General features: G+C 43.0%; 1 long non-coding RNA gene across 1 annotated transcript in view; it reads right to left on the bottom strand.

Moving 5' to 3' along the window:
• Nucleotides 1-24,491, bottom strand: part of LOC310761327 — a 40,574-nt gene extending 16,083 nt beyond the window's left edge. Inside the window, exon 1 of the long non-coding RNA XR_014547388.1 lies at nt 24,280-24,491. This is a non-coding gene — a long non-coding RNA (uncharacterized lncRNA). The remainder of the gene's footprint in view (nt 1-24,279) is intronic.
• Nucleotides 24,492-25,110: the final 619 nt, after the last annotated feature.

Genomic DNA, 25,110 nt, shown 5'->3' with positions numbered 1-25,110 from the left:
ACCAAAGGATTTGCAGCTTTTCCGGCAGTCCTTTTTTCAAGCTGGTCTCTCTCTCCCTCTCTCCCCTCAAGACTGACGTCACTTTTCCATCATCATGAAAGCAGGCAGATCTTGCCGTTGTGATTTCAGGATCTCCACAGCTAGCCAGAAGCAGACCATGGCTTGGATCCTTAGAAAAGTTAACAAAAGGAAGTTTGTGGAAGCAAGGGTTACTGGTGTGGTGTGGGGCAGGGGGTTTGGATCCTAAGTCAAGGAATTTTGCATAAACATTTCCCATTTCCTCCCCACCTCAGCAGGCCCATGTCTCATCTCACATTGTTTTGGAGGTCTTCTGACTCTCCCAGGAGACTTCAGGGGTTGCAGGGGGGCAGCGGGAGGGAAGGTGTGGGATCAGTAAACTTTTCTTCCATGTGTTTCCATAAGCTAAGAAGTTCTAAGCCATGGTTATATTTGCCACTGCCCCCACCGCCTATTTTCAGTCCAGTTTTGAATGCACGTTTTCAAATTTACATTTTGACATTTAACAGCTTACCTAAATATTTAAAATGTCTCTGCTGTGGTTTATTCCACAGGCGTCAAATATAAAACATCATAAGCTGTCAACTATTCATGCAAAACAGCGTTACATGTCAATTATCAAAAACAGTCAAAATATTAAGCTATACCACACCAATGCAAATTATCAGATACAAAATACCATCGTAGTTCAGCTATCAAATCTTGCCAAACATCACCTGTAAATTATTTAATATTGAAATTGTATATCACGGGGGTAAAACACACTGAATATTTGGCAAAGGTTCACCAATAATTTAGAGAATTGCAAGTAGAACTTTTCACAGCAAACTTGAACTGCGGTTCAAGTTTCTCTGTTCAGAACTTTTGCATTCTGATTTGCCAGGGCTGAGCTCTTTCCCCTTTCACTGCTATCGAGGAGACGTATGCAAGAGTTCCAAAGAGCAATTTCCCACTAGGATAAATTTAGAGCAAGTGACTAAGTTGATGGCTGAGCCTCAAACACCCACCAACTTGACGTGTCAGATGGTTTCCTTAGTAATGTCTACCTAGGACGCCTGTCTCCAGCTACCAGCAAGAGGCTGCGTGAGACAGCGGATTCCTCCAATCCGGCGTTTCCTTGGTGATGCCATTCCAGAACCCAGCCACACTCTGCAAGGCTCCTTTTTAAAACATAGGAACAGGTTAGACTATAACCCTGTGCTAATGACTCTGGGGACTCCTCCAGACATCCTCTTTATCGTACATTCAGGAGATGGGTGCTCCTATGATAGGATAATCTTTATTGTCATTGTCCCATACAGAACAACGAAATGGAAAAAATCTACATGAGACATTCAAAAACCAACAAGCCTGCTATCCCAGCTATCCCAAGCTGGTTAGCCCCCTAAAAACTCTGATACCCCATTTTTAAATACAATATACTCCCATAGAGACTCCTTACACTACATTTACTGTAAAACCAAAATCGCATTTGGATAGAAACTGTTTCTCAGGCAGCTAGTTCTAATCTTTATAACCCTGTACCTTCTTCCAGAAGGCAGAAGCTGAAAGAGATCATTTCCGGGGTGTGCACTATCCTGCGCTATCTCTGCAGCTTTCTTGTGGCACCTGGAAGCATAGATTTGATCCAAGGTGGGAAGAGTGCACCCAATTATTCTCTCTGCAGTCTTTACAACCCTGGACAGCATTGGTTTTTCCCTGGCCATGCAGCTCCCAAACCACACACACAGGCCATAAGTTAATGCACTCTCAACAGTACAATGGTAAAATTCCATCAGCAGGTCCTTTGAGAGATTATTTTTCCGGAGGATTCTCAGAAAATATAACCTCTGCTGTGCTCTCTTCATCAGGTCTTTACTGTTTTCTCACCAGGTTAGGTCATCTCTCAACTCCATTCCCAGAAATCCAAACACTGAAATCGAAATACAGATTCTCCATGTGAAGGGGAACACAGATCCCTCCTCATGCCAAGAATTTCTGCATGTGTGTACCTCTGTACGGGTATGGAGTCTCTTCTAATGCAGGGCACCTGCACAGACCTGTGGTCCTCCCTTGAGTTTGTGGTGGACTCTAAGTCATTGGAGGTTTTGAAGCAGAGATGGGAGGGGCCCATTTGTCCTGGATGCTTTAGTTGAGATTCCTCCATTGCAGAGGGTTGGACTAAATGACCCCTGGGTCCCTTCCAACTCTACAGATCTATGATTTTATGATTCTCAGAAGGGTTGCCTGAATGTGCTTTCATTTACTGGGGCTTTCTCTCAGTACTGGCCCAAACAGAATATCGGTTCTGATTTCAGTGTTCCCAGAACTCCAAGGAGCTGCCATGATATCACACTGCCTCAGACAAACCCAAGATGTTCCAGAGAGCAGCATTCAGCTGCTCCCAAGCTCCTAACTACTGCAAGCAGAATTTCACTGACAGAAATGTGCCAGGACTTTGGGCTTTGATTATTATTAATATATTGGAACCTCTACTTACAACCATAATCCATTCCAGAGGTCCGGTCATAACTAGAAACGTACATAAGTAGAGGCACACTTTTCCATAGAAAGTAATGGAAAAGTGAATCGATCCATTCTAGACAATGAAAAACACCCCCTAAAACAGCAGTTTAACATGGATTTTGCTGTCTAACGAGACCATAGATCCATAAAATGAAGGCAATAATCAATGTACTGTACTATAAAATAAATAAGACAGTATTGTAGATGAAAAAAAATTAACTCCCCCCCCCTTATGTGCACTGAGGATGAGTGGGCATACCTGGCTACAAGCTGGGGGTGGGGCAAGGGTCAGTAAAGACCCTTTACTGGGTCACTTTGGCCAGGGTCACTTTTTTTCTCGCCAGGCCAGGTTCTTCTCTGGACTTCCTCAGGTTAGTTCCTCAGTGGGGTTTGGGGCTGCAGTGCGCCCTGCTGTGCCTCTTGCAGGTGGCACCTCTTCCACAGCTTCGGGGGTGAGATGGGGGCCCTCTCCCCCACAGCGGAGGCACCAGCTCTGCCCTGCAGCCGGCCGGGTGAGCTCTGGGCTGCTGGCAAGGCCTCTGTTCATATTTAGAGCAAAATTCATAAGTCGAAGCACCTACTGAAGGTTGTAACTGGAATCATACATAAGTAGAGCCATACCTTAAGGTCCATGAATAACCATAGTTTAGAGGTCCCAGGCCCTAAGGAAGTCAGACTATCCTCCACCAGGGCCAGGGCCTTCTCAGTGATGGCTCCGACCTGGTGGAATGCTCTGTCCCAGGAGACCTGGGCACTTCAGGATTTAACCTCTTTCCGCCAGGCCTGTAAGACAGAGCTATTCCGCCTGGCCTTTAATTTGAATTCAGCCTGATCTTTTATTTCCCTTCCCTTCCGTCCCCCTCCCATTATATGAAGATCACTCGCTCTGAGACACCACAGCTAATTCTCCCCTTGCCTCCTCGCTGGCCCAAGTAGGACCAATTCAGCCAGCTAGCCCTGGGGGTTATCTAATTGATTTTTGAATTTTATTGTTATTCATGTTTTTATACTGAATTTTATGCTGCTTTTACAATTAAGTGTTTTAAATTTGTTGTTAGCCGCCCTGAGCCCGGTTTTTGAACCGGGAAGGGCGGGGTATAAATAAAAAAATATTATTATTATTAATTTACGTAAGTCGAGGTTCCACTGTAAATTATAAAATTACTATTGTTATCTCTATCATTATGGCAGCAATAACAGAGCGGATGGAAAGTGTGACCATCCAAGTCCTACTTCCTGACAACGAGAGAGTGTGTGGTTCATCTAGCTGAAACTAGACGTAATGGCAGACTTGGGCTTCCCAATTAAAACAAGCAGTATTTCCCCCAAAGATTAAGGCTTTCTGGGAAATGATTTATAATGAAATGAAAAAGGTATTTAAGTATACCTTCTTGAAGAAACCAGAGGCTTTTCTCTTGAGCATAGTCGGCCATTTGGTGCCAAAGAAGGACAGAACTTTTTTTATGTATGCTACAACGGCAGCAAGAATACTTATAGCAAAGCACTGGAAGACTCAAGATCTACCCACTCTGGAAGAATGGCAGATGAAGTTGATTGACTGTATGGGACTGGCAGAAATGACCGGCAGAATCCGCGACCAGGGAGAAGAGTCGGCAGAAGAAGATTGGAAGAAATTTAAGGACTATTTACAGAAATATTGCAAAATTAATGAACTCTGAAAGATGCTGGATTGAACTTATGTGGTCTCTAGCTGTTATGATAAAAAGAACTGGGATTAATATTGTTTAAGTTATAAAATTTAAAAAGTTGATTGGAAAAAAAAAGGTGTTAGTTAAAAGGAATGTTAAGAGATTAGGATTTGCTGGATTAACAATTTGAACTAGAAAACAAGAAGGGGAGGTATGAGGAAGTCAAAGAAACATGTTATGGAAAAATTGATATTGAAATTAATTTGTTTTTAATATTTTTCTTTTTCCTTTTCTTTTTGTGTTTGTATAAAATTGGAAAAATTGAATAAATATTTATAAAAAATAAAACAAGCAGTATTTCCATTCTGCAACATGCAATGTATTTTGAGCTTTGCCAGCGCAGACAGGCAACAGTCAATGAAGTGGAAATGGAGGAAACACGGAGCAGGATGATTTCACACAACACCTTTCTTTTTATATTATTAGACGTTCCTGGGGGAAAGGAGGGAAAAACCTAGGGGCGGCTGAGTTCAGAGGCTGCCACACACCTCCTACTATTTCTAGTTCTGACTTGTGAGTTTCAGAAGTTAGTGAACAATCGTGTTTCACGCCACCCCAATCTCTGAGCGGTGCAAGATCCCAAGGGATCCAGAGGCTTAGCCAGGGTCCGTGTTTCCTTTTGGGAATGAGGCACAGTGGAGAGCGCGTTGTCTTTATGATACATGGTTTATATACAACCTGAGCCTGCGGTGGAGAGGTTCACAGTATTAACACCCCAAAAGGGCCTTGTTTCTCCCCTAGCTGCAGCCTTGGATTCAAGCAGAGATCAGCCACAGCCCTCTCTCTGCCTGCTGGTTTTGTCTCTAGCATCTAGCTTACATAATTGCTCAACTCTGGCTTTTGTCCTTCTCTCTATCTGCAAGTTGAGGGAGGTGGTCCCACCCATTTGCCACCTCGCACCGAGCCCGTAAATCCCCCTTAATGGCTCATCACCCAGGCGATTGCCTCATTAGGAAGTGAGCCTGGCTTGATTAGCTTTTAACACATGCTGGATCCAGGAATCGCAGTTGTCTGGCACCCACAAACTCATAGCACTATATTTATTTGCCCTTCTTGCGGTTGTACCTCACTTTTCTTGCCAGTTGGTTTCGGGTCTTACTTGTTCCTTCACCTGGAATTTTGTTAATCTTTCCATCCTTAGCAGATCAAGCATCTTTGCTGCAGTAGCAATACAGGCTATGATTTCTTGGTCTGGAATTTCTTTAATTTTTACCCATCCACCCTCTGATCCAGCTAAGGATTGTTTTGTTCCCCTTCCTGATCCAACAGATACCTGCTGCCTAGCGTTGTAAATAAGTTGCAGACTGTGAAGATCAGCTACTCATGAGAAGAGCAAAAGGGACTGGATTTCACCTTCTGCCTGCTCTCCTCTTTCCCACCAGAAAAGATAATCAGCCTTTTTTCCCCCACAACTCCCTCTACTTTCTTTGTGTGCTTTGTTGGATTGGGGCTACTGTGTGCATTAACAAAAAGATAAATGCTCTCAGATTCTTGTTAGGCTCATAAGTTTATTAATCAATTGCCTAATTTTCATTCAGTAACCTTGTGCTCTTATGTCTCTAGAAAGACAATTCATCATGCAGTTATTTATTTATTTATTTTCTTGCACCTCTTTTCATACCTAATTACAAAGCGATATCTAAAAATACAGTAGAATGACAACATTCAGAATCAAACAGCAGCTGCTAGGTCAATCGCAGGTGGTTAAAAGAATCCATCTGGTATGAGCGGTCAGGGAAAGCCTCCAAAAATAAATATGTTTTCAGCAAGTACTGAAATTGCATCAGTGTGGGCAATCGCCTCAATTCAGAGGGGAGGTGGAGGTGGTTAACTGATAAAATGGGAATTTATGAGTGAAGAAAATAAATACAACATTTTATGACTGGGTGGCAACAAGAAAGCTCTAATGGATTTTTTTTTAAGGCAACAACTAAGACTTCTTTATTCATATTTTAGTGACTGTCTTGGGGGGGGTAAAGCAGATCTTGCAACAATACTATGAAAACCGCATGCTTCGTGCAATGAAATAAATGCATGCGTGTGTTGGGACTGGGAACTACAACCATCTGATCTCATAGGTGGTGATGTCAATTAATTTACTTTCAATCAGATCTCTCGTGTAATTTATGGCTTTTAGATAAGCCATCATTTTTAGGTCCTCGGATGTCACAACGATGAGCTTCTGACGGAAAGATACGCAGATTAACTGGCTGCAATTGACCCACGAGATGATGTTCTTCTTTATTCGTTTATCTATAGATGAATGCCAGCCTAGTTTTTTTAACCAATGTTAGAATCAAAGAGCAGGAGATGCTGTGCAAGATCTGAACAGGGAGCCTCTGGATTTTCCCCCCAGGAATACTTTGTATGAAATTTGCTAGGCAGCCCAGAAGTCTTATGCAAACTTAGACCCAGGCTGTCTTATGACCCTTGCCTTTTCCCCATCCCTGCCACCACCATTGTGACGTTTACCATAGACACGATCCCTCCTTTTCCGCCTCCCCCTTCTTGCACCCCTTTTACCCTTCTCTGAAACCCTGACTCCACCACTAGCATAGGCAATGCCTTCTTTACTCTGCTAGGGAGCTGCCCCAGACAGACAGGATCCCAATGTGGCTGCCTACCCAGGCCTGCTTACTCTTTTTTGGTCCTCCACCTTCTTGCCACCCGCTGGCTGCTTCTTCCTGCCTTGGGAAACAGCCAACGAAAGCATCACGATGATGCTTTTCCATTCTTATTATATTGCTATGAGTGCCAGACCTCTCAAGCTAAAATAAAGGCTTGGGATGTTAAAACTGGGTGCCAGACCTGTGTGTATTAAGTTGTGTGCTAGACGCTTCCAATCCCCTGGAATCAGCAAGTGTTGAAAGCTCATTAAAAGGTAAAGGGACCCCTGACCATTAGGTCCAGTCGTGACCGACTCTAGGGTTGCGGCACTCATCTCGCTCTATAGGCCAAGGGAGCCGGCGTACAGCTTCCAGGTCATGTGGCCAGCATGACTAAGCCGCTTCTGGCGAACCAGAGCAGCGCACGGAAATGCCGTTCACCTTCCCGCCAGAGCAGTACCTATTTATCTACTTGCACTTTGATGTGCTTTCGAATTGCTAGGTTGGCAGGAGCTGGGACCGAGCAACAGGAGCTCACCCTGTTGCGGGGAATCGAACCGCCAACCTTCTGATCGGCAAGTCCTAGGCTCTGTGGTTTAACCCACAGTGCCAAGCAAGGATAAATTCCTGATGAGGTAATTGCCTGGGGTGATAAGTCATTAAGAGAACAGAGGAGCAAAGGACTCTGTCAAATGGGCAGACTGATAAAGGCAAAGTTTAGAGAAGGGGGAGCAATGTAAGTTGTGTGACCGAGACACAAAGCAGCAGAGAGAACATAATGTTTGATGTCTGCTGGATTCCAAGGCTGCAGCTAGAGAGAAGCAAGACCCTCTGGGAGTGATTATGCTGTGAATCCCTCCATCGTAGGCCCAGGTTGTATATATGTGTAAATAAACTATCTATCATTAAGACACTAAAGTCTCCGCTGTACCTCGTTCCCAAAAGGAAACATGAACCCTTAGAGGTTGCAGGTAGCATGCAACAACATGCATGACATTTGCAGTTAACTGGGATATCCAGACCTTGCAAGACGCACGAAGCCATGTTTCTTGCAGCTGCTTCCCTGCTCCTCCCCACACTGTGCACAACTGAGCACTGTTGGGCAAAGAGGAGCTTGCCAAAACGTTAGTTCGAGCAGGTGGTTTTGAGCTTCACTTTTCCTTTCCATTTGCTCGAGAGGTTCCTACGACAACAGAGAGCCTCATACGTCTGTGTTGGCAAGTGTGCAAGCCGAGAGGCAGATGTTCTTGCACCCACCCATTCAAATCGTGTTGCCAAGCTAGTTAGCATGAGAACTATTAGTTAGCATTTGAACTGGCCACCTGGGAGTAGAGTTGTAATAAGGCAGTTTTAGGCCATGTGCTGCCACTTTATTCCTCATCTCTCTGCAGGAACGGGAAGCCTAAATTAGTTTGGAGAATGCTGAGTTTCCTTTTCTGCTTTTTCGGCACGTTGCTCATTAGCCCAGAGACTGAATATCGTTCCTCCTAGCCATGAACGGATGCAATGAGAAAGTAACACAATGGGCCCCCATCCCCATCTGAGGGAAGATGGCCTGTGATCAGTTTCAAATTTGCAGAATATTTATTGTTGTTTGGTCCATACAGGACCATCCTTAAAGTCACAGACAAGATGATAAACGACGAAACCAAAAACGCCATCCTGATGGTGCCACAGATTAAAAAATAACACCCACCCCACGTGCTTGGTGTGGCTTCAGATGACTTTTCACAGGGCATTCACACAAAACTATCATCCAGTTACTTCTGTAGTTTATCTGTCCTTCTTCCACCTTTTCTCAGAGCACAGAAAGTCTCCACAGGTGTAGGAACCCCTTATGCTACTCTCCCACCTTCTTTTTTAAGAGGCAAGGCATATCAAGTGAATGTATCACAGCTCAGCACACATTCACTATGACCTTTGCAGTGGCTGCCATTTTATCATTCATCTGACCATCTGCCATGGATGCTTTATTTGAGATTCCTGCCTTTAGCTGAGATTCCTCCATTGAGGGCAGTTGGGACTAGATGACCAACTCTGCAATTCTATGATTCTACTCTTTTATTTATTTTCAGCTGACCTTTTGATTAGTGCTAAAACACTTTTCCAGCTATCTTAAAAAAAAATACCCCACACATTTGAATATTAGCAAAATGCAGCTGAAATGAAAATTGGACTGATTTTTAAAAATGGTTTAAAAACACAAAAACTCTTTCTAATAGATGCCATTTTGGCAACTTTCTCCCCCCCTTCCCAATGATCACTGCTCCAAAACAAACATTAAATGCTTTGCTTTTGTGCATTTTAAACTTAAAGTGACTGTAATTATTAGTGATAGGAACTGCATGTCTAGGAAGCAGGTGCTTTGCGCGTTGACTGATCCAATCCCGGACATCTCTAGGTAAAAGTTCTCAGGAAGCAGAGCTGGGAATGGTATCTTCTTGAGAACTCAGCAACCCACTGATGCTGAGTCAACACCACTGATACTGAGATAGGTTGACCCTGCAGGACTTGATCTCTTTCCACAGGGCCTGTAAGACAGAACTATTCCACCTGGCCTTCAATTTTAGTTAGCCTGATCCTCTATTCCCTTTCCCCCTTCCTCTATTACAAAGAAACCCTTTCTGGGAAACCACATTTAAATTCCTTATTCACACACCTAGTAGGACCAATTTGGCCAATTAAACCCCGATGTCTACTGACTGGGTTTCCCCTCCCTCCAAAAAATAACCCCTGAATTTTTGAATTTTACTGATATTGATGCTGCATTTTATGTTGTATTCTATGCTGTTTTATGCTGTTTTTAAGTCGCATTTTAATCAATGTTTTATATTTGATGTTAGCCACCCTGAGCCCGGTTTTTAAACCAGGAAGAGCGGGGTATAAATAAATTATTATTATTATTATTATTATTATTATTATTATTATTATTATTATTTCCAACCAGGAAGGAAGCTTCATATGTTGCATCTTATTATTTTATGTAAAGCATTCTGTCCCATTTTATATGTATTTTGGGATAACCACATCACACCTTCAAAAATTTCAGAAGGGCACAAGCCACAGATTCATAATTTTGATTAACAAGACAATGATAAAATCCTATTGCAGGGAACCTTTAATTATTTAGTTAGCTTCTCTCTTTAGGATCTTTTCTATATAGTGATGTTAAATTCTCGAGAATAATCTTTTGGAGAATATTCTTGATTAATGAGAATATTAGAGAATTTTCATTTAAAATAGGACAATATTCCTTTAAATGCATTGAAAATGATATAATTTTAATGCATTGAAAATGATAAAATTATACATGTTTATAAATGGGTAAACTTGTGCTGATGGCAACCAAAAACTGTACAGATACTTTTATTCAATGGGGCAATGCGGTGAATTCACATTCTTTGATTTTTTGCACCAAACTTGAAATTGAAAATTCAACGTGTATGACTCACATTAATCACTAAGCCTGCCACTAACCGTATATTTTCCATCAACTTTGAATTCTAATTATGCTGCCAACTGCCAATGGTGAATGACACAATGCCCAGTAATGTAACTGGATTTTTTTTTTAAAAAAACCATTATTCATTACTTACACTGGCAATATCAAAGCTTGTCTTATTATTTACTAGATTATTTTTTTTAAAATGTGGGTTGTAAAACTGGTTCTTACATTAGAATTTACAGTTTGTGGAGAATATTCTCCAGAGAATTTTCTAGCAGAGAATATTCTCACCTCACATCACTATTCCCATACTGATTCCTTCCTCCCCTACTTCTCCATTTCCCAGTTCTAGCCTTAACTCCCTTGCTTATCCTGATCTTTCTCCCTATATTCTTCCTGGTTGTAGTTTCCTTTGAGCTGTTCTGGCCCATAAATGCAGTGGACAAGCATCATTAATATCTGGTGCCCTTGGGTAACTGTTTTAGGTCAAGTATTTCAATAACCACCACCTCCTCAGAGAACTGGCATTTTTGTCTCCTTTTAGTATTACAGATTACATATATCAAGTAGAGCCATGGGGTCTATTAAGGGCTCACGGGGGAGTGATGCCACTACTTTTGAGTGCCAGCGCTTCACTTAAACTTATGAGCGTACATATATAATGAAGCCCTTTTCCAGGAGCAGCCAGCAGCAAAACTCTAAAAGAAATTAATTTATGCCACTTTCCTTTGTACTTACCTTTCCTGGCTCCTCACTCTGAAAAGCTTTGGATCAAACGCACCTTCATATTTTTCTCCCTTCCACTGGTAAATAAGGCTGTTAACTAAAAATCTATTGTTAGCGATCACTAGTTTTGAAAATGACCATCGAATCACCAAGCAAATGCTGGCCAATACTTCTATTGGAGAGTTTTATGTTTCTTAAATGTGGTTGTGTGGAGAATTGCTGCTCTGGTTTCCTTGGTCTTTTCAGACCACTACATTTGCTTAGCGCATGACCTTCTTCTGGAAAGATGCTTAGAAGATTTCTGAATTAAAATTTATCCGTTGCATTTGTTATAAAGGTAAAAGGTAAAGGACCCCTGAACAGTTAAGTCCAGTCAAAGGTGACTATGGGGTTGCAGTGCTCATCTCGCTTTCAGGCTGAGGGAGCCAACATTTGTCCACAGACAGCTTTTCGGGTCAAGTGGCCAACAGGACTAAACCGCTTCCGGCGCAACGGAACACTGTGACAGAAACCAGAGTGCATGGAAACGCTATTTACCTTCCCGCTGCAGTGGTACCTATTTATCTACTTGCGCTGGTGTGCTTTTGAACTGCTAGGTTGGCAGGAGCAGGGACCGAGCAACAGGAGCTCACCCCGTCGCGGGGATTCTAACCACTGACCTTCTGATCAGCAAGCCCAAGAGGCTCAGTGGTTTAGACCACAGTGCCACATGTGATATCGAGTCAGCAAAGCTATATGTGCACCTGGCAATGGGCTGGGCAGGAGGAAGGGAGAGAAGAACTGTGCGTGGATAGCTCAGTTGGTTAGAGCGTGATGCTGATAACCCCAGGGTTGCAGGTTTGATCCCCTGATGGGATGGCTGAATTCCTGCAGGGTTCCTTCCAACTCTACAGTTCTATGATTCTAACTGTGCCCACAGCCAGGGGCCTCTTTGAAGGTTTCGAGTGCAGACGCCAGCGCTGCTGAAGAGGCAAGGTGCTTTTCCATTTCAAAATTCAACCTTTCCCTTCAGTTATGTTTGTTCTGTTCTTGGGGGCTACTCAGAAGTGCAACGACGACCCTGATTTAATCACCTCTATGCTGTTTGACAGGAAGGGTGTGGGGGGAAGAGAACGTAGAAAGGTTATGTCAAAGGGTGCTTTATGCCTCTGAGCAAGATTCATGAGGACGTCCCTTTTGCCCATCTCCTTTTCACTATTCTTCCTAAGAAACGGCAGAGATGCAGGAAGGTTTGTCCGGATTTGGTGAAGGAAGAGAGGGTGGGAGTCGGGGGAAAGTGTGCATAGCTCCAGGCAATCGCTGACAAGGGAGAGAGGCGGAGGCAAAGTGGCAGTGCTGCTGGGGTGTTTGAGAGTACGTTTATGGAGGTGGGAGATGTGGTATGACCCAGGAAGCTGGCAGGAGAGGCATGGTCTATAGGATGACAAGCACAGCCCAAGCTGTGAGGGACAGAATGGCTGTGAGGCACCGCATTTATCAGATTATTTTAACACCTTGATCAGGGAAGCAGTTAACCTGGAGAACTGAAGTGCCAGGATTTAATAGACTGAAAGGGATACAGGATTTTGGAGGGATACAGTATGTTTGTTTGTGTTTGTGTTTATGGTATACAGTGGTACCTTGGGTTAAGTACTTGATTCGTTCCGGAGGTCTGTTCTTAACCTGAAACTGTTCTTAACCTGAAGCACCACTTTAGCTAAAGGGGCCTCCTGCTGCCACTGCGCCGCTGGAGCACAATTACTGTTCTCATCCTGAAGCAAAGTTCTTAACCTGAAGCACTATTTCTGGGTTAGCGGAGTCTGTAACCTGAAGCGTATGTAACCTGAAGCGTATGTAACCCGAGGTACCACTGTACATGTGTATATATGGATCTGTGTATAAATAAACCTATTTTGCAACCCAAAATTGAATCCCTTGTAGATAGTCAGGGTCTGAATTACACTTAAAGGGGAAATCAGGCTTAATGGGCCAGATGACTTTATTAGAGTGTATATAGGAAAGCTTCTGCCCTTTTGGTCATAAGGGTGATTTCTCCTTTTGGCTTCCAAAAGGGCAGACTAGGTTCTGTCGATCACTGGGCCCTATGGGGAAGTTTTGTTCCTTCCAACTGACCGTTTCATCATGATGGGCTTCTTTCGCCTTTAATATGAATTATGTGCCCATGTGTGGTAGGGATGGGGGAGCTGCTCCATTAAGTTTGCCTTTAAAGATGAATCTACCGAACCTGCAATTTCTATTACCATATGAGACGACAAATGCAACCATCTTTCGAAAGTCACACTTCTCTGAATTTTGCAATGCAGTTTTCCGGCCAAGTAGCATGTAAACATTTATATACTGGGGTAGAGCGTGCATAAAAATGCATATATTAGTGAAAATAATATACAAATAATATGCATCATTTTAGGGGAAATGGCTTTTCAAAAATGTATATATTGGAGGGAATGCATACAAGCTTTAGGAGAAATTTGCACTAAAATGCTGATGACTTAAGTCACAAACTGTCATGTGGAAATGTGAATAACTGAACTTAATAACCGGAAAAATAAGGAACTTGGAGAAACTGAAAGATCCACCCATTCCTAATTTGAGTGGGGGGACGAGAGAGCGAGCACTGTGCTCCAGCCTTTTCATAAATCCATGTTTTTGGGTGTTATGCATCAGATCATACTTGCATTTCTCTTCCCCTTTGTCTAAAGGTCGGCAGGGCTACCTGAGCTCTGTGTGGCATGACTTTTTCCCTGAGCCCTTCCTACAATCAGGAGGAAGATGCGCAGAGCAGGGAGGTGTTCTGCAATCTCATGATCTGCAATTAAATAAATCTACAAACGCTCCAGCTTAATGACTGGCCTTTTGCGTTACCTTCGTTGTTTTTATTGCTTCCCAGCGCCTGCATCTGCTGCGTTATTTTTAATCTGCGCCAGCAAATTACAGTGACCCTCTTTATCTGAACTTCTGATCGGAGGCCGCCTAGTTCTCCCCAGGTCTCCCTCCCTCCCTCCCCTTTTCCTCCCCCCCCCCTCGCCTGGAACCAGGGAAGCAGCTGCTGAAAGCAGAACAGTTGCCATAGCAACCTCCTGGCAGCTTCCTCCAAGTATCTGACTGAGCAATAGTGTTGATTCCTGAGGCTGGGTGGGAGGAGGTGGGGCTGGGAGGAGGTAAAGGAAGGTTACTGTGCACTTAGTTAATATGCAAAACCACTTACTGCAGTGTTGGATGAGCAGGGAATCAATGCAAACAAAGCAACGCTTCAGCTCCTAACGTGGGATTGACACACAAGTTGCTCTGTCCAGGGGAAATTCAGGTGGTTTGTCTAAATAAAGATGTTTTGCAACCAGACCAAAAAAAGCACTGAGCGGATATCCTGAATACATTTCTTAGCAGGGCTCTGCCCCTATAATGTCCCCCCCCCCAAAAAAAAATAAAGGCTGGTGGGAATGGATGGGGAATTGGATATAGATGGGTGCACAGACACGCAGGCACGTTCACTCCCCTCGCCGTGTCAATGCCTTTCTTCTTTTCAAAGGAAAATCCAGCGCTGAATCTCTGTGACATTGTCTGCCCTGTGGAGCCGACGCTCACAAGTTCAGGTTTGCATCGATTAAGCCGCATCGGTGCCAAAACCAATGTGTTTGGATATGAAGGAAGGCAACGCGATTCAGATCCTAATTCCAGGAGGCAGTTCAGCAAGTCCATCATCACAAAAACCACCAAGAGCCCTGCTGCACCTTTTGAAAAGATGCAAACTTATTCTGTCCCGAGCTTCCACGGACTATAACTCACTTCATCAGACACAGACAGCTCACCTTAACACAGATCATATTTATACCAAACGTAAGACTTAATAAGGCATAGTTCCCTGAGCAAAGTCATGAAGCCCAGGAACTTTCAGAGACCCTGTTTATCTCTTGGGATGTTGCCTTGCTGGAAATTGGATTCTGGAAACTGGATTCTGCTCTTGGTATTGGCGATTAGGCATTGGCAGGGGTAATTGTTATGCAAATGAAGGGGGGAAGGAAGCGCCATCACCTTCCCTCAATGAAAAGGGTAGTCCGGTAGAGGACTCCGGGGGGCGTTGCCCTGTCCGAAACCTAGGGAGGTGAGGGCCTACGGCACGCCCCCGAGCGGTGACACCCGTGGAATCCTAGTTGGCGTACTTCAACAGGACTCCCGCGGCTGGTGGATAACCCTTCCCGGTCACCATGCCAGGTAGTCGATAGGAGCCAATGGCTAAGGCCAATACCTTCCAATTCCTGTAATCAATAAAGTTGTGGCCTTTTACGCCCATTAACCTTACACAATGTGTCCTTTGTCTTCATTTCACATGGGGGGAGGGGACTTGCCACGCAACTGGATTCTGCTCTTGCATCGCTGCCCTGACAGACGTCTTGGGGATGCAGAAAAGTCCCTCATTTAAACAATCTTTTTTTTAAAAAAATGCTTAATCTATAATATCATTATGGGGTGTTTTTTAAGAAATACAAGACTGCACATGGGCAGCCTCTTGTACAGTGGTACCTCAGGTTACATGCGCTTCAGGTTACAGGCTCCGCTAACCCAGAAATAGTACTTCGGGTTAAGAACTTTGCTTCAGGATGAGAACAGAAATCGTGCTTCAGCGGATTGGCAGCAGCAGGAGACCCCATTAGCTAAAGTGGTGCTTCAGGTTAAGAACAGTTTCAGGTTAAGTACTTAACCCGAGGTACCACTGTATTGCAAGACAGCCTTGTGGGATGAAAGTCAGTCTACCTCAACCTCACCAGCAGGTGCCATTGGGAATGTGAAGCAAGCCTTGTGGGCCTGGGAGACACCATGGTGCAAAAGCAAATTGTACTTTGGGTCCCCCTACCTTTCACAAGGGTCTCTTGCTAGGAGACTTAATTAGTCGTAGCCTTTCCCTGGGGGCTTGGTGGGAGGAGGAGAGAGTTTAGTGGAACTAAACTCCAAATGTTTCCTCTTCTTGGCTACATTTAAGGTTAATTCACAAATTGTGGTGTGTTAGGTTGTGATTTAGTTTTGGTTTCATGCCTCGGACGACCACGGTGGTGCTATCTGCACACTGATTTTTACTGTAAAAAATATTTTCTTGGTGCAATTGTTGGGTGTAGATGATCTGGTGTAGAGAACTGTTGTGCTGGTCAAAGCGAAAAGTCTCCCAAGAGGTATAATCTCATGCAGTTCGAAATACACTTCCCACTATGTTGAATGTATAAAAATACCCCCAATACTTGTTGGAAATGTAAAACACAGGAAGGGACATTTTATCATGCTTGGTGGACATGTTAAAAACAACAACCCAAAATTGATATGGAGAATTTTGAAGATTAACTTTCAACTGAAGCCAGAATTCTTCCTGCTGGGATTTAATGATATACAATTAGTAAAGAACTATGGAACTTTGCTTCAGTATATGATTTTGGCAGTGAGACTTACATGCACAAAGATGGAAGGGCTCATCACTTCTAACAATGGAAGAATGGCTGTTAAAATTAATGGACTTAGCTGAGATGGCAAAACTGACATGTTTATTCAGAGAAAAGTCGTTGTTAATGTTTATGGCAGATTGGAAAACTTTCATAGACCTTTTGCGCAAAAAAGAAAATGAAATGATGACATTTGAATTTGAGGATGGAAGATTAGGTTTGTTTGTAGAAACTGGCTTTGGAGGGTGTTATACTGGAGTGGATATTGTTTATATACAGTGGTCAGATGAAGAACTTGGAAGTTTTTTAACTTCTGAACTTTCTTCTGTCTATTTTTTAATCTCTTGTATATTCCTTCTTTATTTCTCTCTTTCTCTCTCTTTCCTTCTTTCCTTCTTTTCTCTTTTTTCTATGATCAAATTGTATTCAGATCAATGCTTTAGTTCTGGACAAAAAAGGACATATGATATCAACCTTTCTATTTCTCTTTATAAAAAATTAATTAAAAAATTATTCTAAAAGGGAGAAAGAGAGACACTTCCCAGTATTTTTGCCACCCATGTCCTTGTGTTCTCCATCTCTGCCTGAAAGAGTTCTGCCCTGTTAAGTGACTATGCCCTTTCTCTCTTGCTGCTCACTATACCTAGAATTCTGTGCCAAAGCACTTACATCATAATTTCGCCTCTTCCTCTTCAATTTCCTCCTCACAGACAGTGTTTTCTGTGAATTCTTTGGCCTACCGCCTCCTCCAACCAAAGCAAAACCAAGATATACGGTAACTAGATTTGCTCATTTCCTTCCACGCCTTCCCCTGTTGACTTCCCCATCACCCGATTTTAAATTGTAAGCTCCATTGGGCAGGGATATTTTGTGATTATGTTTTGTGATTATGTATAACACACCATGTACATGATTTATGGCTCTGTACAAACCAAGAACAGGAAGCCTGAGGCCCTCAAGCTGTTGCTGGACTCCAGCTCCCCATCAGCCCCAGCTGGCATGGCCAGTGACAGGGATGTTGGGAGTTGTAGTTCAACAATATCTGGGGAGCTGCAGGTTCTTCATCCCTGGTATAAATAATCATCCAAAATTCAAAATAGTCGGGGACTTCCGGGTTAGCGCCATCGGCGATGGCGGAATTCCTCTGACTCAGAGGAACCCGCTCCGTGAAAATTGGGTCTTGCCGCCGCGGCGAAGGCGGAGACCCCTTAAAAATCCCAGGCGGAGGAAGCCTGGGAACGTGGGATTCGGCTGACACCAGGAGCACCTCCCCTACTTGCAGGAAAACCCCTTTTTCGGGGATCCGAAGCGACGTGGGGTGAGCAGTGCGGTGTCTTGAATCGATCGCTATTCTTACGGAGTGAAGCCGCACAGCCGTTGCCGGAGAGCGCTGACTTTTTCCTGTGGACAATTGGACTCTAAACAAGTACCCGTGAGTAGAACGGAAAATTGGATTAAGAAACACTTTAATTTGGCATTGAAGCGGGAAGGTCTAAACAGGAAGTCCGCCTTCCGCTTTTTGTATATAGACTGAAGCAAAAATTGTGCAAGCCAAAGTCTGGAGAGTTGTATATAAAGACCTAAATTTCCTTTATTTTTAACCATTAAACCCCTCTTGGAAGCAGGGGGAAAGAGGGGGAATTTTGATTGTTTAAGCCTGCGGAGAGAGAGTAAAGAAAGATAAATTTCCACCGTCTCAAACCTGGGAACAGGGTGTCAGAGACAGAAACTTTTGGGAAAGCCCATCAACTGTGAATGGAATGTTTTTTGACAGATAGTTAAAGAAGAGAAATAAATTGATTCCAAAGTTACCTTGTGCACTTAAAAGAAACAAAATTTGAAAAATGAAAGTAACTTTCTTTTGCTGGACTTGCCTTCAAAAGATGGATACAAATGGAAATTGTTCCCTCTAGAGGGAGCTTGTTAAATTGTTGCTGGAGTCGATCTTGGGATTTCACAGCTGTGGAGATTAGGATCATGAGACCAGACTCTGACCTTGAACAAAAATGGATATAGAAGAAGTTTTGGTGCTTGCCTTTTGCAAGACAAACGCCTTGCTGGAGCAGATGCATGAGAAGATGAATCTGATGACTGTTGCAGTTCAAAATTTTGGACAAACAGTGAATACTTATATAGAAACCACTCAGGACCCAACCCAGGAACCTGTTTTGACAGGGCAAGTGCAAATGCAGAAGACAATGGAGGAGGTTGCTGCTGAACCTCAAGTAACACAAATGGAAAGAACCGAGGCTCTGCAGGAGCATAAGCCACTGTTTTTGAAGATTGAACCTGGAGTGGGCCAGGGGGGGTCTGGAGTTGTGGGGGTCCTTAATTTTGGAGGGACTTTGAAACATGCATTTAAGTATTTTCTGGACTACCCGGTTGACTGTGGGGAATGGGGGTGTGGGGAATGGGCTGATCTGTTGAGGGGAGATGGAGATATTTTTGGGTTGGAGTTTCCCCGAGACCTACTCCTTAATGAGAAAGGAAAGAAATTAAGAAAGAGACCAACAAAAGACAAGGCAAAGTGCTGGTATAAACAAGAAGAAGAACTGCAGAAGGGACATGGAAAAGACTTAAGACCCTCGGACATAAGGCTACCAGGTTGATGGACTAGATGGAAAGGACAGTAAGGCCTGACATAACCCGAGACCAGGAAGAAGGGACGTTGGATAAAGATTGGAAGAAAGTTTTAAAAAAATATTTTGGGAATTAGGGTAAAATTTATTTTTGGGAATTAGGAAAAATTGTGGAACGAAGTTATTTGGCTTTTGTAGAAATGATATTAGGAGATATGTATAAATAAGTATTAAGTTCTAGGATTTAAGGTATTTTATCGTAAGATAAGGTTAAAATAAATTAAGGTAAATTGAATGACAGAATATTTTGAAAGATGAAAAGGATTTGCTGAGTTAATTGATAGGTTAGACTGTTAAGACAATTATCCAATAAAAATTGAGAAAGATGGAAAGAATTTGCTGAAACAAATAATTAAATTAGAATACAAAAAGGGAGGTGTGAGGAGGTCGATGAAACAAGTAAATGAAAGACAAAGAGATGGAATATTGGATGTGTGTTTTATTTTTATTTTATTTTTTTATTATTGTTATTGCTGTATTTTTATTTTTATTTTTACATTTTTTTCCTTTTTTCTATCTATTTTTTATATATTGTAATGTATATGTTGTTAATTTTTTTGCTGTTTGCTTTCTGTTTCTTTTTTTGGTAATCTCTAAATTTTTAATAAATATCATTTAAAAAAAAACAACAAAATTCAAAATAGTCATAATGCAGGGTGGATGTATTTTGCATGTTTCCAATCAACCCTTAAACTGGTGTTCTTGCAGCACAAACCTATACATATCTACTCAGAGTTAAGTGCAATGGGATTTACTTCCATGTAAGTTTGTACATAATTGCTTTCCTATGCTTGCTTTTGAATTGATGCTTTTGAATTATGGTGCTGGAGGAGACTCTTGAGAGTCCCATGGACTGCAAGAAGATCAAACGTATCCATTCTTAAGGAAATCAGCCCTGAGTGCTCACTGGAAGGACAGATCCTGAAGCTGAGGCTCCAAGACTTTGGCCACCTCATGAGAAGAGAAGACTCCCTGGAAAAGACCCTGAGGTTGGGAAACATGGAGGGCACAAGAAGAAGGGGACGACAGAGGACGAGATGGTTGGACAGTGTTCTCGAAGCTACCAGCATGAGTTTGACCAAACTGCGGGAGGCAGTGAAAGACAGGGGGGCCTGACGTGCTCTGGTCCATGGGGTCATGAAGAGTCGGAAACAACTAAACAACAACAACAAATGCTCGCTTACCTGGGAATAAGGCCCATTAAACTTCCATGAGATTTCTGGCTGAGTAGACTTGCCTTGGATTCCACTGCCTATCACTGAATGATGAGCCATCACAAGTCTTGCAATCATTTTGAACAATACATTTTTTGCACTCCTATCTTAAACCCATATACTTATATACATGCCTCATTGAGTTCAATGGAACTTAACTTCCTCGAATTGTAGCCTTTTCTGAAATTTGTGGTTACTGCTGTGAGATACGCAGAAAATCACAGGAACATTTTGTGTGATGTTTTCTTATCACGGCTTCTCTGATCTGCATCCTTCCTCGTTCTTCCTTTGCTTTATGTCCCTTAGTAGTTTGGCCACTTCATTGCAATATTTCATTTCTCACCACTAATACAGAAACATTTCAAATCTGCATTCCAGATGCGAAGATATAAAAAGAGGCAGGGTTTTCCTTTAAATTGTGCTTCTTCCTTAGAGATATATGGTTTACCTCCAATGCCTAGATTTCCAAAAGCAGTGGTTCTGCGTTGGCTGAAGAGTTGTTAAAATGGATTACTGATATTACAAGATTGTCAAAACATGTTTTGCTAGCAAAGGCAAACTTCCTTGCACATTACATGACTGTGATGTATTTATGTGGGGGAAAGTATTCCTTTTAGTGCTTTTGCTTCTATCCATTTGTTCAGTTTGCCGGCTTCTTCCTGATTAAATGTCTGGCTTTGATCAGTGATTTTCTTAGGGCCCTTCAGAAGCTTATCAGGGATTCCTCACCAAGAAGATCAACGGTGGTGGACAAGCATCTCTGAAAGGCAGCTTAACCTCTCCCATTGCTTCCAGCGGAAAGTGCGGCTGGGGCAGGCTTCTTGAACTCTGAATTCATGTACAATAGCGGTACAACAGCCACTCAAGACAGTGCACCATATGAACTGAGTCTGCAACATATGTCCCAGAATTCTTCACAAACTTCTAGAAAGCTAATGCAGCTAACATCAGGATTCCTTTTAGCCAGATGAGTCACTATGGAAAAGGATTAAAATAGCATCCGCCTCCCAACCCTTTCTACCTTCAAGAATCTCCATGTTTTCTTGTCTGCACCATTGAACATCTTCCATGGAATTCCAGCATCTTGCAGAAGATTCTGGGAATGAAGACCAGCATTCTATATGTTGCAATGTAGAGTTACTGACTCCCACTTTGTCCTAGGCAGCCCCAACAGAGGAAGGCACACATCTGATAGTCAGTTCTTTGTTGAGAACAGGACGTACTGGGCAGCAACTCCCACGATGCCCTGGATACACATGCTGTCCCCAGGTCTGCACCCTGTGGAGCAGTTGCAACAACAGTGGGAGTGTGTGTCCCCCCCCCAGCTTACGAGTGTCATGGGCCAGGGGTCGGCTTTACCTGCTGAGCAGGAGCCTGAAGGAGCAGAAGGTGAAGGGACTCCACCTGCTGCTGATCAGTCTTCTTGCTCCTGATGAGAACCAGCTTTTTAAAGTAGGGTTTCCAGCCTCAGTCAGTTGCTGGAAACACCATTCGTTGTTCCTGACCAGACCTTGCTGCTTCTTGTGACCTCGGCGTGCACAATCTCACGCTTCTCCTACATGGAAGTTGTCGCTGCTCTTCCCTCTTCAAACCCCTCTTGGTTCTAGGAGACATTGTGGTGGGAGATGGCAGGTATTTGACTGGCCAGTCCCTCTCTGGAACAGCCTCTTTCTCCGACACATCCTGAATGCCCACCTTTGCTTCTGAGAGCTCTGGTCATTCCTCCGCCCCCTTCCCACCCTGGCTCCTGCCTTGCAGGTGGTGCCTGTTGGGATTTTGACTATGTGCCATTCTGTGCAGCTTCACACAGGGTCAATTAAGTGTTGGCCGAAAGCCAAGAAGACTGAGCAGAGAGGAGTTATTCTGCTTGGAGATATGAGACCTTGGATACAGCTCTACCATTGGTTGAGGTTTCACACAGGCATGATGACTCATGACCTTACTGACTGGAGTGTGTGTTGGTCAGTGTGGTGTCTAAGAGTTGTTTGGAGTTTAAGAGACAGCTAGTTAAGATCCATATCTGTTCTTGTATATAGTAACTTGTAGAGTCTGCTGTAAATAATAAAAATCTCTAAGTAACCAAGTTACTAGTAGAAGCATCTGGTTCCTGCTTCGTCCGTCCTGCCTGCAACTGATTGCTTTCTGGAACTCTGCGTATGCTCTGCTAAGGTCTGGCTAAGGTCCTGCAACAGGTCAAAGTTGCAAAACACCGATAAACCCCCAAATCACTAGCCCCCTCTGCTGGTCAGTCCCCTAGTGTCCTACCTCTGACACACACTTGTCAGAGCCCTGCTAGTCTTGACACACTTGCAGCAGGGCCCTTTCACATGCTTTGGAAGCGAACGGGGGCTGCCACAGCTTTGGTGCCCAAGCAAATGTTTAAAAGATAGTGGCATACAAAGGATCATGAACTTGGGGTACTGGAGGAGACTGGTAGGTCCTTACACATGCAGCATACGGATTTATTTTGGCTGTTCATACACACACAGCCAAATTGGCCACAGATATTACTGTGCTATTGTGTTCGTTTCTCTCCCCCAGGAACTGACTCTTTCCCCCTCATTATGCTTTATTGATAATAACCAGCAACTTTCAAGTACGAATGTGTCAGTTGTCATTTAATTTCCCCATTCTTCCATTTGGAAGAAATGGACTGGAAAAAAGCTGCCCCAGCAAGAATCCTCTGTGAACTTTGGAACATACTTAGTAACATATTAATGTGGGGGGAAAGGAAGAGTTTGTATATTCTGGAGTTCAGTGTAGCTGCTGAAATTGTAAGCTGTGGAGTCCACAGTTCAGATCTCATCTTTGCCAAGAGCCAAATCTTTAGGCAGCCTTATGGGCAAACTATGATACATTACATGCCTTTGAGGTATCTGCCTTCCAAAGTGATGGCAGTGGGACGCAATTAGCATTGGGTGAACCTTGTCCAATATCTGCACCAACAGCAGGTTAATTTTTGTCAGACAGCAGCATGGCGGGGGATAGATTGATCACCCCTCCCAGTGCCCTGTGGCTCCAGACCTGATTGGTTCCCCATGTGGGTGCCATTTCCAAAAACAAAAATATATGTTAAATGCGATGGCACCTTAAATGTAACATGTTGCTCGGCTGTTAGGCACAATAGTCTTCTCGTAGACATTATTTCTCAATCTGCAATCTATTGATCTTTCTTACTAGTTGCAGTCATGTGCAAACATCACTGGCCATTTATACAATGGATGAGATTGTGCAGAGCACATCATAAACAAAGAACTGCCCTGAACCTTCTTAAATGTTGCATAAATGCTTGAGGATATTTTTACGCATGTGTGTAGCGAGTGTCCAGATTCTGGTGGCTGTTGACAGTCCCACATGATTACTGACAACCCCAGTTTAATTTCATATATGTTCAAAACAGATCCATATATTTCCACTTTTTTTAAAGACATGTAATAAGAATGGCTGGCAATTGGATTAAGGTTTGTGAATGTGTTGCCGAATTCTCGTACATTCATAATACTTGTCAGGGCCTGTTGACCTGCGTAGTGCACCTAAATGTCTGACGTTTGCTTTAACAATCTTACAAGTGCCTGTTTTATTTAATAAAATTTAGATGCCTCAAAATGGTTTACCTGCACACACACACATGTGCTGTGTCTCCATTGCAATATTGGACACTGACCAACCTTGGATTTTAGAGTAATCTCTTGATCTCTTCCTCTGTTCCCAAGTATGCAGAATCTTCCAACTGCAGTTCTCTAATAAGCTGTCAGGCCAGAAGATGAATATAAGCCAAGGGTTTTTTTTTATCAGGAAGGAAGCTCTGCTGACGGAGCCGTACTTCTATTTAACACTTAATTACGAAGCAGGGCACAAAGACAAAAGCCTTTGAGATGGTTGCCATTAGAAACTGAGCCACCGTTCTTAGGGCTCTGGTCACTCTGCACTTCCCCACCTGCTCTCCTCTCTTCACCCTGCTGATTCACCCCCTCCTCTCCTTTAATTGACTGACCTTGCCTTGCCCGGGCAAGCTGAACTTGGAGGTTCTGCTGTTTTCCGTCGCTGCTAAGCTGAGCCACTGAAAGCAGAAGCTGGTAAATGCTAGTGCCAGGTTTACAAAGAAGGAATTCCCCCCTTCCCGCCAAAGGAGGAGTCTTTGCAAATATGGATCTATGTAAAGAAAGGGCTGAGTGGGTGTACATGCGAATGCATGCGCCCTTTCCTGCAGAATTGGATACGGACATTTCCATTTACTTGAGGCAACTGTGGAAAGAAAGCTCTGTTGACCTATTTTGCCATCCAGCAAGGGAGGTGTCCTCATTAATCAGGAACCAGCTGACCATTTTCACTGCTAATCTCACATAGCCAACATGCTTCTACTTTCAAATGGAAAAGCCATAATTTGTTTGCCTGTTTTCTACTTACCATAATTTCCAGAAACATACTGGATTTAGCAATGTGGCATTTTATTAAATCAGTGGTTTTCAAATTGTGCTCCAGAGTTCTTGGAAGTTTGTATTGGGCTGAATGACAGTTTACCCACCACTATCAATCAACCCCATTCACTGCAGAGGATTGGTGTCAATGTATTTATTATTATTATTATTATTATTATTATTATTATTATTATTATTACTATTATTATATTTTATTTCTTGTATCCCATTGCAGCTTCCAATGAAATATAAGGAATACAACAACACATCAAATATTAAAAGGTTTCTGAAACAGGGCTGCCTTCAGATGTCTTCTAAAAGTTGTATAGTTATTTATCTCCTTAACATCTGATTATTATTATTTAAATTTGTATACTGCCCTATACCTGCAGGTCTCAGGGCAGTTC

This window comes from Podarcis filfolensis (assembly GCF_964270895.1).
Source record: "Podarcis filfolensis genome assembly, chromosome: 4".
Lineage (NCBI taxonomy): Eukaryota > Metazoa > Chordata > Lepidosauria > Squamata > Lacertidae > Podarcis > Podarcis filfolensis.
This window is presented reverse-complemented; position numbering and strand designations above follow the sequence as displayed.